The sequence below is a fragment of the Macaca fascicularis genome, chromosome 17 (genome assembly GCF_037993035.2).
Source record: "Macaca fascicularis isolate 582-1 chromosome 17, T2T-MFA8v1.1".
Taxonomy (NCBI): domain Eukaryota; kingdom Metazoa; phylum Chordata; class Mammalia; order Primates; family Cercopithecidae; genus Macaca; species Macaca fascicularis.
In genome coordinates, this window is record NC_088391.1 from 97,019,327 (window position 1) to 97,034,123 (window position 14,797).

Consider the following 14,797-nt stretch of genomic DNA (forward strand, 5'->3'; position numbering starts at 1 on the left):
TTTAAATTGGGTCAAAGATTCATTCACAGTACAAGATAGACCAGTGGATTTTGATGTAACCCCCCCAAAAGTCCTTTCGTATAGTTTCAGATTCCACATTGTAACTAATCTTTATAACAACCACTTGTTGAGTTTTGGTGTAGTATCAAAGTGGACAATCCCTAACTACCAGGAAAGGCATTGTAATCCTCCTTCCCAACACACATTTGTAAGGCTGGATTTTCTTCATTCACTTTAACCAAAGCAACACACTGCAACAAATTGAAGAAGCACATGTGGGAATTCAGCAGCCTTTTAATGAAGCCCAATATCACAAAGTTGTGCAGAAATGTAAAAAATGCCCTTCTTCTTATGAATTTTTTGTTTTAGGAAGTAGTTTTTTCATTAAGATAGATTATTATACCCTTAAAAATATCATATTACTTGAATCGTGGGGAAAGTATAAACAGTGACAATGTATGTACGGCTAATGTTGAAGGAGGAATCACAGATATAATGCCAAACTGTCAAAACAAAACACATTTTTCACCAATTATGAATTTTCGTTACTGGCATCAATACAAGGTCATCCCTTAGTTTCATTTGTTACTGAATTTTTTTTGTGCTTTCTGATCTCTAAACACAAAAGAGGTCCCTCAAAAATGGACTGAAGTGCCCTGATTTGCTGGTTTCAGAATTGGTGTCAGAAGGCGTCAGAGGGCAGGGGACACGTCCTGACAATCCTAAAGTCATGCGCTCCTCTTTGGAGCTGTGGGCTTTCATTTCCGAGGGCTCTTTTTCACTGAAGCTGAAAGGTTTCACGCCTATCCCCTATATTATGGGCCGAATTATGTCCCCTCAAAATGTACATGTTGAAGTCCTAACCTCACAGAACCTGTGAATGTGACTGTATTTGAACACAAGATATTTATGGAGATAATTAAGTTAAAATGAGGGCATATGCATGGACCCTAATCCAATGTGACTGCTGCTCTTATAAGAAGAGAAGGTAAGGACAGAGACACACACAGAAGAGACCCTGTGAAAACTCTAGAAGAGGCCACTCACAAACCAAGGAGACAGACCTCAGGAGAAACAACCCCACTGACACGCAAGGATGATGAAGAAGTCAATTTCTATCATCAAAGCCACCAAGTCTGTAGTATTCATTATGCTAGCCCTTAGAAAACGAATCCACCCCCTTTTTCTTGCTCCCCATACCTGAGTCCCTTTGCCCGTCCAGCACCACATCCTGAGGAGCCCGGGGAATGTGGTGTTTCCACAGTTAGAAATTTATCTCAATGTATAGTTTGGTCCCTGATTTGAAAATAGAATTTAATCATACCAAAATAATGATAATAAGCATGCAAAAACTCCAAATAGTCTGTTATTCATAATATATGTTGGATACACTGTCAACTTTTCTTATTCAACTTAACCCGACTTTTCCAAAGGATTGGAAATGGCTGAAATTCAAATGTGCATATATAATCTTCTGAATGGTAAAGATGGAAATTAGAGGCCATGGAGCAGATAATGAAAGATGATAGCAGATGGTGAGTATAAGGAGAGTTACAGGAACTGGGCACAAAATTAGGGCTCTGAGGTATTCCTGAAACAGAAATAAATGCAGATATTACAAAATCTATCAGAACTCAACAGATTGCCGTGACCTCATAGAGATTATAAAGTGTTGAAATACTGAAATTTAACATTTCAGTTCGTGAATTATTACCACTGAATGGATAACCTTCAATTTAATATGTTTTTGTGTTTTCTTGGGATAAATAAATCCGACAAGCGCAAACATTTCATAACTGACCACAAAGACCTTAGCGTCACTCTGAGGTTTTAGGCAGAGAATACCACAGATCAAGATGCATCAAAAGATAGCTCACTATATCCCAAACACAGATGTGTTTGCTTGTCCAAACAGGGCCACATTTTCCTTAATTTTAGTTCTTTTGAGATTGTTTCCAAATCACTTCTTACACGGATATTAAAAACAAAATTAATGTGACATCGATTTTGACCTCCAGTCCTGCTTCCCCGAACGTTCCCTCTCAATTTACAGTAACTCCATCTCCTCAGCTTCCTTGGAATCACCACTGACTACACAATTCCTTTCCTATTTTACAGCCAAAACCAAACGAAATTCTGTTGAATTCACTTTGAAAATATATCCAAATGCGATCACTTGTCTTCTCTCTCATTGCCGCAATCCTTGGGTGCCATAGTCTCTGACCAGGATTAGTGCAATGGCCTTCAACTAATGTCTCCCTGCCTCCAGTCATTGTCTGCTCACACTCTGTTCTCCATGAGGCAGCCAGAGAGAGCCTCATAAAACACGTCAGATCTTGTAATTCAGGGGTCCCTGAGCCCTGGGTCACAGTCCATGTGCAGTTAGGAACCTGGCTGCACAGCAGGAGGTAAGCAGCCAGGGAGCCAACTAAGCTTTATCTGTATTTACAGCCCCTCCCCATGGCTTGAATTTACCACCTGAGCTCCGTCTGCTGTCAGATCAGCATGGCATTAGATTCTCATAGGAGCTTAAACCCTAGTGGGAACTGTGGATCTAGGTTGGAATCTAGGATCTGGGTTGCATGCTCCTTATGAGAATCTCATGCCTGATGATCTCTCACTGTCTCCCATCACCCCCAAATGGGACCATCTAGCTGCAGGAAAACAAGTTCAGGGCTCCCACTGATTTTACATTATGGTAAGTTATATAGTTATTTCATTATATATTGCAGTGTAACAATAATAGAAATAAAGTGCACAATAAACACAATGCACTTGAATCCTCCAGAAACCATCCGCCCCCACAGCTGAGTCAGTGGAAAAACTGTCTTCCACGAAACTGGCACCTGGTGCCATAAAGGGGTTGGTGACCACTGCTGTAATTCCTCTGCTTAAAACCATCCAGGGGTTTCTCATTTAATTCAGAGAATACTCCAAATTCTTTTCAATGACCCACAAAGCCCTACCCAGTCTATCCCCATTATCTTGCTACCACCTCTTCTTAACTATCTCCCTCCTTACCCAACTCCACAGCATCAGCCAACTTGCTTGTCCTACTGTGGTTGGGCATACTTCAACCTTTGCTCTTTCTTGCATGTTCCTTTTCCCTGGAATGCTCTTTACACTCACACCAAATCTATACCACTTGTTCCCCCACCTCCATCAGGTCTTAGCTTCAATGACACTCCTTCAGTGAGCCCCTTCATGACTCCTGCTTAATAACAGAATCTCACCTTCACCACATATTCCCGTTACCCTTACGCTGTTGTTAGCACTTAACAACACCTACCAGAGTACATAGTTTTTAACATACTAAATAGAAATGACAATTTCTAACATGCTGTGTATTCTAGTTATTTATTGTTTATAATCTATTTCACCCACTAGAATAGGAGTTGCAAAGGTAGGAATGTTTATCTATTTGTCAATTCATCTCCAGAGTATAAAATAGTGACTACACATAAAAGGAGCTAGATCAAAACTTGTTGAATGTGGCCTGGCACAGTGGCTGACACCTGTAGTGCCAGCACTTTGAGAGGCTGAGGTAGGAGGATCTCTCAAGCCCAGGAGTTTGAGATCAGCCTGAGCAACATGGCAAAGCCCCGTGTCTAAAAAATCATACAAAAAATTAGCTGGGCATGGTGATGCATATATCTGTGGTCCCAGCTACTTGGGAGGCTGAAGTGGGAGGATCACCTGACCCAGGAAGGTTGAGGCTGCAGTGAGCCATAATGGTGTCACTACACTCCAGTCTGGGCTGCAGAGTGAGATGCTGTCTCAAAAACAAACAAACAAACAACAACAACAAAAAAAACCAGTTGAATTTGTTAAACCTTTCTACAAACTTCCCAGATTTCATTTTTTAGCATAGGCAAAGTTCCTGAAGAGTAGGAATCAAATATTTCATTTGTTTTCTTTCCATAGTGCTTTTTCCATAGTGCTTTCTGAACAATAGGAAACTCCAAACAGCCAGACATATCAATGGAAACTCCAGTACTCATTCAATTATTCAGATGCTTGGTGTGTCTCAAATAATAGTGACACAAAATATGATTTTCAGATACAGTGGGATCCTGGGCAAAAGTATTTCCTGAATCATTTCTTTGCTTCTTCTCCAAATACTCAGAACCATCATATTTGCATCTGGATACACAAAGCCCAGTACATTGTCGCTCACACACCTGCCTTCTTCCAAGAACCTGCAAGTGACTCAGTTCTTGGCAACACCTTTTCCTCAACTTTTCTGCTCAGGGCAATTGTGCTCAGTAAGGTTCTTTGGAGGAAAGCTGTCTTTTTAGAGTAGATGTCTTAAGATGTAAATTACTAGTGAGATTAACCCTCCTAGGACCGTTGCATTTCAAAAAGAGAATTTACAAACCCAGTTAAATGTCCACTACTGTGGCATACTGAAAACAAATTATGGACCTTCCCCCCCCCCCCTATTTCTGACCTATTCAGTATGCAGAACAGACTTTCTAACAGAACACCTATTCCTGTAAGAGTGCAGTCCCCTGGAATACACACGGTCAAGCTTCCAGATAATTAGAAATTTACTCACTCATTGATACCATCACTGAACACAATTACAATGAGAAAAGGGTCTCGTGTTAATATTTGAGCCTGTTTTGGTGACGTGTATGTCCGTTGTCAAAACATCTCGAAAGAAAAAATATATTCTGTCAGTTTGATGTTTGGTCGACACATAAATATGAAAGAGGAGAAAGGGAAGGAGAGAGAAATCTGAAACGCAGTGATGTTTGGTGTTATGTAAGTGAAACAGATTGGGGGTGAAGTATTAAATTATTCATTCTTCATTCCTTTATCATGACATTGCATAAACAAAAGTACATTTGTGTGGCTCTTTTAAAAGTTTTATAAGCATTTCTTATTGGCATGAGTTTTTTGCATTCTTAATAGTGACAAAGGGGAACAACAGAAAGACTCCCGTCTAAATATGCCTACGTGTGTGTTTTGAGCTAAACTGTATCCGCTGCCTTCTAAAATTTATATACTGAAGTCCTACTTTTCAGTACTCCAGAATGTGACTGTATTTGGAGACAGAGCATCTTAAGAGGTAAAGTATAATGAGATCTGCAGGGTAGCCCTAATCTACTATGACTGGTGTCCTTAAAACAAGAAGCAATTTTGACACGAAAAAGACACCAGACATGTGCACACACAGAGGGAAGACGATGTAAGAACACAACCACAAGATGGCCATCTGTAAGCCACTGAGAGTGGTCTTGGAGCAAACTCACCCTAATGATACAGAGGGTGAAGGCTTGGAAGACTGAGTGGGTGGAGGGGGCGGATGATGAGAACTTACTTAATGGGTACATTGTAGGTAATTTGGGTAATGGATACTCTAAAAGCACTGACTTGGCCACCATGCAATCTATGCATATAGCAAAATTGCACTTGTACCCCATATACTTATACAAATTTCAAAAAAGAAGAAACCCACCGTGCTGACAGCTTGAGTTTGACTTCTAGCCTCCAAAACTGTGAGAAAACTTCTATTGTTTAAGACACCTAGTCTCTGGTATTTTGTTACAGCAGCCACAGCAAACTAACAAACAGTGTAGTTATTTTGAAAGCACTCAGAGAAAAACAATGCCTAACTAACGGAAGAATAATAATACAAATGGCAACTGACTTTCATCTAAAAAAAAAAAAAAAAGAAAGAAAGCCAGAAGATAATGAAATGGCATCTTTAAGGTATTGGGGAAAACTTATCAATTCAGAATTCTATATCAAGAAAAAAAAAAATCCTTAAAAATGAGGATAAAATAAACACATTTTCAGATAAACATAATCTGGCAAAATGTATCACCAAGAAACCTGAATTGCTAAAGGAAGTCTTTCAGGCTTAGGCGAAACTTGAATCTGCACTAAAAGATGAAGACACTAAAATATGTAAATACCATGGGTAAATATAAAAGACTACTTTTTTCTCTTAGTTGTTTCCACAGACAATTGGTTTTTTAAGCCCCCACTCCTTGTAGAACAACTGATTGTTAAAAGCAAAAATATTAACATTGCACTGTGCACTTTTAATGTATTTCAGTGTAAGACATATGACAACAGACTAAACAACAAAGGGAACTATGGTATAAACAAATAATACTATATAGTTGTAAAAAAATTACATTTTTTTGTGAAATGTTACAATATTAACTCTAGTTAGACTGTATTAAATATAAATATTATAATCCCAAGAGCAAGCACTAAAAAATAACATTAAAAGACATAGCTTAAAAATTATTAGAGAAATTAACAATTAGTGCTAAAAAATATTCAGTTAACCCAAAAGAAGACAGGGAGAAGAAACAGGAAAATCAAGAACGGTTACAAAAATTAGAAAGCACATCACAACATAGACATAAATCCAACTATATGAATAGTTACATTAAATGTAAAGGAACTAAACACTCAACTGAAAGGCAAAGATTTGCAGACTGTGGAGGAGGGAGGTGGAATGCACAAAAACCAATCATTTTCTATCTGTAAGAGACACGCTTTAACATGAAGACACAGGTTAAAAGTAGAATCATGGGACTAACACACCATGCAGACACTAATCCTAGAAAGTTTCTGTGAAGTAGGAGTTGAGGCACTGTTTATCTATAAATGTATGGAGTTTTTCCTGTCTCATTTTTTTGGAAAGATTTGTTTTTTCCATTTTCTGCAGTAGTTGCCTGTGAAGGCAAAAGACAGATATGAATAAGGGAACTTTCTCGGTTGAAGAAAGGGTTCTATATCTTGATCAGGTGTAGGTTAGGAGGGTGAATATATTTGTAAAACTAACCAAATCACACATTCAAGATTTGTTCATTTCGCTGTATGTAATTATTTCTCAGTTTAAAAAAGAGGAAGGCTCTTAAAGACATATTGACTAATAGCAATGGATAGAGTTTATTTAGATCCTGAGTTAATTTTTTTAAAACCTTATATATTGGTATATATAAAAATGGAAATAGTCTTAAATATTTGATGACATTAAGAAATTGTTATTTGCTCTAGCTGAGTAATAATGCTTTGTTTTTTATTTTATTATCTTTTAGAGAAACATTTTAAAGATTGAAGGATGAAATGAGCTAATGTTTGAGACTGGCTTCTAAACAGCATGAGGAGAGTTAGTAGTGGATGGGATATATATGAAACCAGACTGAGCAAGGGTTGATGACTGTTGAAGTTGAGAGATGGATACACTGGAGCTGGATACATTGTTTTCTTTTTAGAATTCTTTCTAATAAAAACATTTTTAAAAGGTAAAAAATCTTTCTGCCTTTGTACATAACTTTTTTCTAACTAAAAGACCTTTTCAGCCATTCTCTCATTTAAAGTTTGACACACCATTTCTCTCACCTTATGCTCTGTCTCAAACGGCACTTCTTCCTGTCTCCTTTATTCTGTCATGTACTCATTCTTCCCCTAGCATAATTAGCATCTGCTTCCAATGGTTCTTATTATTCTAAATTAATGGGACCATGTTTCCCTTCGAATCCGTGCTCTTTTCCAAGTGACAGAGCAACAACCCCAAAGGGATTTTTGAGTCCAGAAAAAAAACTGAGTGAATTTTAATATTAATATTAATGTATTTCCATATGTATCACCAAGAAAAACCTTCTTCTAATTAATATCAAGTATTATTTATATGTTTGATGTCAACAATGTTTAAGAACTAATCCATGAGATTCAAACTCATAGTTAGCTAGTAGTTCAAAAATTTTGACAATTTAACCACCCACTTTATGGGAAATACACACACACAGTGGTTAATAAACACTAACAGTGTGAATGGTGGAATTACATGGAACTTCCAATGGCTTCTTCACATCCTTTCTGTCTCTGAATGTTTGCAACTATTATTACTTTTACAATCAAAATAACTTATTTTTTAAAGTCAACTGGATAAGTATCTTTTAATCAGATGATGCCAAGGATAATATTCTATTCATTAGTCTTAGATAAGGAAGAGACTGAAATACAGTTAAAACAAATCCATCAGATGGAATGACTAATCTTTGCATCATTAATGCTGAGCCACTATCACTATATGCCTCCTACACGATGTAGTATGGGATACACACCATCATCTATGAAACACTCTTGCCAAAATGATCAGTGTGAATGCAATCAAACTCGTAGACCTACTTCCAATCGATTGAATATATGGGGGACAGAAAAGCAAGTGTTTAACAAGTTAAACATTACCATGAAGAATTGATCATCCAAATCCAGAAGGAGGACACAGGTATTCTTTTAGATCTCTTCATCATATCAATGTCAAAGGGGAAAAAGGAGGCACAGAGGAATCCACTTCCAATGTGATATAAAACCTGTAAAAGACATTTCAAGAGCAAATTAGGGAAAGGTGGTTATGGATTGAATATTAGATACTCTAAGAAATTAGTGTTAATTCCACATTGTGGATTATGACTATGAGGTACATATTCTTGTTTCTCTGCAATACACCTGAAATATTCAGGGGTAAATGCCAAGCTGTCGATAACTTAACTTACAAAGCAAAACAATTGGTCAAAAATTATGTTACCTGTGGAGGGTCTTGACTACAAGTTGTTCAACTTCTTGGCATTTTGAACAAAGAATTGGACCAAACGCACAAACAAAGCAATGAAAGAATGAAGTAATAAAAGCAGAGCTTTATTGAAACAAAAGTACACTCCACAGAACGGGAGCGAGCTCAATCAGGTGGGTCAAGAGTGCTGGTTAAGCAATTTTCTAGGGTTTAAATACCCCCTAGAGGTTTCCCATTGGTTACCTGGCTATACCCTATGTAAATGAACGAGTGGCCTGAGACCACTCTGACTGGTTGCAGGAGGAGACCAATGAGAAATACTTTCCATTTTTCCTCTGCCACACAGTGGAAAGTAGGGGGATGACTGCAAAGGGAGTAGCCTCTGATCCTCTGATCCATACTTAGGCATGGAGGAGGGCGGTTTCTTTGGATTCAGTTCTAGAAAGTCAGTGTGAATCAGCCTTATAGACCCTACCTCCAGACCCTATTCTCCTGCCTCAATTAGATCTAGGTAGTAGTATTATAGTAGGCTCAAAAATGGTTGGTGCCCCAAAATATATCCACATGCCATTCCTGGGACCTGTGAATGTTACCTTATGTACCCAAAAGAAGAGGTCTTTGAAGATGTGATTAGTTTAAGGATCTTGACATGGGAGATTATCCTGGATTATCTGGTCAGCCCTAAATGCAATCACATGTATCCTGATAGGACAGGCGGAGGGATATTAAACACACACAGTGGAGAAAGTGATGGGAAAATAGAGAAGAGAGAGTTGAAGATGCTGGTCTTGAAAACTGGAGTGGTACACCTATTCAACACAGTGTTGGAAGTTCTGGCCAGGGCAATCAGGGAAGAGACAGAAATAAAGGGTATTCAATTAGGAAAAGAGGAAGTCAAATTGTGCCTGTTCACAGATGACATGATTGCACATTTAGAAAACCCCACTGTCTTAGCCCAAAATCTCCTTAAGCTGATAAGCAAATTCAGCAAAGTCTCAGGTACAAAATCAGTGTGCAAAAATCACAAGCATTCCTATATACCAATAACAGACAGACAGCCAAATCATGAGTGAACTCACATTCACAATTGCTTCAAAGAAAACAAAATACTAGGAATCCGACTTATAAGGAATGTGAAGGACCTTTCCAAAGAGAACTACAAACCACTGCTCAGTGAAATAAAAGAGGACACAAACAAATGGAAGAACATTCCATGCTCACGGATAGGTAGAATCAATATCATGAAAATGACCCAAGGTAATTTATAGATTCAATGCCATCCCCACCAAGCTACCAATGACTTTCTTCACATAATTGGAAAAAAATACTTTAAAGTTCATATGGAACCAAAAGAGAGCCCCCATTGCCAAGACAATCATAAGCAAAAAGAACAAAACTGGAGGCATCATGCTACGTGACTTCAAACTACACTACAAGGCTACAGTAACCAAACCAAAACAGCATAGTACTGGTACCAAAACAGATATGTACACCAATGGAACAGAACAGAGGCCCTCAGAAATAACACCACACATCTACAACCATCTGATCTTTGACAAATCTGACAAAACCAAGAAATGGGGAAAGGATTCCCTATTTAATAAATGGTGCTGGGAAAACTGGCTAGCCATAAGTAGAAAGCTGAAACTGGATTCACTCCTTATACCTTATGCAAAAATTAATTCAAGATGGATTAGAGACTTAAATGTTCGACCTAAAACCATAAAAACCCTAGAAGAAAACTGAGGCAATACCATTCAGGACATAGGCTTGGGCAAGGACTTCATGACTAAAACACCAAAAGCAACAGCAAGAAAAGCCAAAATAGACAAATGGGATCTAATCAAACTAAAGAGCTTCTGCACAGCAAAAGAAACTACCGTCAGAGTGAACAGGCAACCTACAGAATGGGAGAAAATTTTTGCCATCTACCCATCTGACAAAGGGCTAATATCCAGAATCTACAAAGAACTCAAACAAATTTATAAGAAAAAAAACACAAACAACCCCATCAAAAAACGGGCAAATGATATGAACAGACACTTCTCAAAGAAGACATCTATGCAGCCAACAGACAAATGAAAAAATGCTCATCATTGCTGGTAATCAGAGAAATGCAAATCAAAACCACAATGAGATACCATCTCACACCAGTTAGAATGGCAATCATGAAAAAGTCAGGAAACAACAGATGCTGGAGAAGATGTGGAGAAATAGGAATGTTTTTACACTGCTGGTGAGAGTGTAAACTAGTTCAACCATTGTGGGAGACAGTGTAGTGATACCTCAAGGATCTAGAACTAGAAATACCATTTGACCCAGCAATCCCTGGATGTATAATCCAGCAAACTCAAAGGATTATAAATCATGCACACATGTTTATTGTGGCACTATTCACAATAGCAAAGACTTGGAACCAAATGTCCATCACTGATAGACTTGATTAAGAAAATGTGGCACATATACACCATGGAATATTATGCAGCCATAAAAAATGATGAGTTCATGTCCTTTGCAGGGACATGAATGAAGCTGGAAACCATCATTTCCAGCAAACTATCACAAGGACAGAAAACCAAACACCGCATGTTCTCACTCATAGGTGGGAATTGAACAATGAAATCACTTGGACACAGGTCTGGGAACATCACACACCAGGGCCTGTCATGGGGTAGGGGGCTGGGAGAGGGCTAGCATTAGAAATACCTAATGTAAATGATGAGTTGATGGGCGCAGCAAACCAACATGCCTCATGTATACCTATGTATCAAGCCTGCACGTTGTGCACATGTACCCTGGAACTTAAAGTATAATAAAATGAAATAAAATAAAGAAAGAAAATCAGAGTGGTGTGGTCACAAGCCGAGTAGTACCACCAACCACCTGAAAATGGAAGAAGCTAGAAACAAATTATCTCCGAGGGTCTTAGCAGCAAGTGCAGTCCTGGTAACACACTGACTTCAGCCAGGTCCAGAGCAGTAAAAGAATAAACCTCTGCTGTTTTAGGCCACCATGTTTTTGGTGATTTGTTACAACATCTAGAGGAAACTAACACATGTTTTTCTGGGGATTTACTGTAATTTTCTCTCCTTCTGAATGCAACAAAATTCTTATAATAAAAGAGTTTAGTCTGTCAATTTTTTAAAGATCCGGATCCAAATGCATGTTTTAAGGAAAAACAGTATTTTTAAAAATTATTTCAAAGAAAAGATGATACATACAAATACAAAAAAACAGGCATTAATATCAGATCATTGCCTATGTTATTCTGTATTAATGACACACCAAAATTTTAAAATCATTATTTTCTTTTTTTTTTTCTACTTTTAAAACATCCTTCTTATTTGACAATTATTGAATTACTTTATAGGCAATGTGTAAGCTAGTAAACCACAAACTATATTATGGAGATAAAATTGTAGGAACTAATCTCTCAAGAACCAATGGCAAGTGATATAAAATATAGCACTTGTAGGCTTTCTGATATTTTTCATATTGTGGTTTCCAAGTCATTCTTAATTTTGTAAACTATTTTTTTGTGAATTTTCTCTCCTCCAAAAAATACAACATAAGTTATCCAAATTTACTGCCATAATCAGAGTCTATTTTGGCAAAGAAAGTTATTGGCAACAAAAAAGGGTAGTGGTTCAGAGGAGTGTGGAAACCCTTTCAAGTGATCTCTCATATTTTGTATGATCTTGTTTTTCCTTCTCATCACAAGATATTTTGGCTTGGAATTAACAACCTAGCAAGAGCAGATGAACTGCTACATCATCACACACTAAAAGAAGACAGCACAAAATATGTCTAATTTATAATGAATTTTCAAAGTAATTTCCTTTTTAATGGTACTGGATTTTGCAGTGTAGATAGACTGGTAAATGGTTGGCACAGATACACAAGGGTAATCCAATAGAAATTTAGGAGCAGCTTGAAAAGAAAAATTATTCACTCACCCTTTTTAAGCCAACTTTTTTTCTGAGAAAGAGCACATATTTTAATGTTTGTGTATGAAAGAGAATTATAGGTAGGGAAATGGGAATGAAGGAGCTGGAAGTGGAGTGAAGTTGTGGAAATATTTAAAGACAGTGGATAATCCAAAATATAACTGAATTTGGAATGGAAATTCACTCTTACATTTTAATGTGCATGTGTCTGAGGTTCTTGTGATTCGTAACATTTGAACAGAATTACAGATCTCTGTTTCAAGGACCACTAAGTCTTGAGTAGCTGGAAAAGTGACCTCCTGTCTCCATTTTCCTATGTATTGAACTTCTCTCTGCTTTCCATTCTACATTAGGAATAGTTAGCACATCTCTCAGCTTGCCACCGAGTAAACCCCTTCTCCCTAGAGGATCGCTATCCTTACCCTTCCCTTCATGCCTGGGCATGATGGATGGGAGAAAGTTGTGTTGCTGGATATGGCTAACACATTGATGAGTCCATGGCAACCGTTCTGCTTGATCTGGTGAGGAGTGCACCTAGGAACCACTCCTACGCAAGATAAACTCTATGTCAAACCATACAGTGGACCCACCTATGAAAATCATCGTTTCTAAATCATCTTGGAACCACCTTATACAAAGAAAATATTGCAAACTGCTAGAAGTGAAATCTTCAAGTCCGTTTCAATTCTGCTGCCATGTCCGAATACTTTCTATAAATCGCCCCAGTCTCGGGTTATGAGGAAGTTAAAGAAACTATGAGAAACACATGATACAATGTTACTGCATGACATACGGGGTTATGACTTGCTTACAGTGGGAGCACTCAGTGTTATAAAAGATTAAAATTCTCCATTAATTAATACCTGGGTTAAGTGTGAATAGAATCACATTTCTAAAATAACATTTTTAGAATTTAGTAAAATTGTTCCAGAGTTTATTTAGAAGGGTATATTTTCAAATGCTCAGAAAATTTTTAAGGAACAAAGAGAACAGCAACATTTAAAATAATAATTAAAGTGACAGGGTGATGATGCAGAGAAACAGTGCTGGAAGAAAATAGAGCTCACATCAGAAACAACTACATAGGTAGATATAGCACATAATAAAGACAGGACTGCGAATGAATGGGAGGAAAGACATTTATTATTAACAGTGTTGGCAGAACTCACCGGCCATTTGAAAAATAAATAAATAAATCTGTATTTTTACCACGCTTCTAACACTAACATCAAGTCCAAATGGAACAAGCACTTAAAGGTAAAACATTAAGATAATGGGGAAAAAATCACTTACATATTTGTATAATTTTAGCCACAGTGCATGTTTCCTGACTGGGCATGGTGGCTCACGCCTATAATTCCAGCATTTTGGGAGGCTGAAGTGGGAAGCTTGCTTGAAGCCCAAGAGTTTGAGACCAGCAACGCATTAAAACAAAAAGTTATTAGCTGAGTGGTGGTATACACCTGTAGTCCCAGCTACTCGGGAGGCTGAGGAGGGAAGATCACTTGAGCTCCACAGGTTGAGGCTGCAGTGATCATGCCACTGCACTTTAACCTGGGTAACAGAGCAAGACACTGTTTCAAAAGAAAAAATACAACAACAGCTTTTCTCAGCTCAAAGCAAAAATTATAAAGTAAAAGGTAAATGTACACATAGAAAGAGAAAAACATAACTATTGTACACAAAGATATGTAATACATAGACATATAATATTATAAATAGAAAATTAACACCTACATCAGAAAATAAGTAAACTTTAAGAAGTAAAAGAAAAAACTAAATAAATATTTATAGCCTATATGACAATAGGTAAATCTCCTTGATACGATGACATTTTCTTCTCAGTCAACAAGGAAAGGTATCAGATTCATTTTTAATTGGGCAAGGAGTGTTAGGATTCATTTCGCGGAGGACACAAGACGAGTGGCCATTAATCATTGGAAACGCTGACCAAACTCACAAATAATTAAATTCAGATAACAATAAAACATCATTTTTCAACTATCAAATTGGTAGTGGTCAAAAGGTTAATAATACCCGATATTGGCAAGAACATGGGAAAACAAGTTCTGTCATGTGCTGTGAGTGGGAGTGTAAAATTGGGCTAATTTTTTGGAAGGAAAAATGGAAACATCTATTAAAATGTTTAATATTCATATTCTTTAACAATTTCACATCTAAGAACTTTTCCACACACAAATATGCAAAGAAATGTGAATGATAACATTTTTTTGCCTCATGGTTTATAATGATGAAAAAATTAGGAACTGATAGCTGCGCCCAGTGGCTCACACCTGTAATCCTAGCA

At 37.4% G+C, this 14,797-nt stretch overlaps 1 long non-coding RNA gene across 1 annotated transcript in view; it reads right to left on the bottom strand.

Moving 5' to 3' along the window:
• LOC107127986 (uncharacterized) overlaps positions 1-14,797 on the bottom strand; it is an 89,343-nt gene that overhangs the window by 14,664 nt on the left and 59,882 nt on the right. Inside the window, exon 2 of the long non-coding RNA XR_001486466.3 lies at positions 8,218-8,342. This is a non-coding gene — a long non-coding RNA (uncharacterized lncRNA). The remainder of the gene's footprint in view (positions 1-8,217; positions 8,343-14,797) is intronic.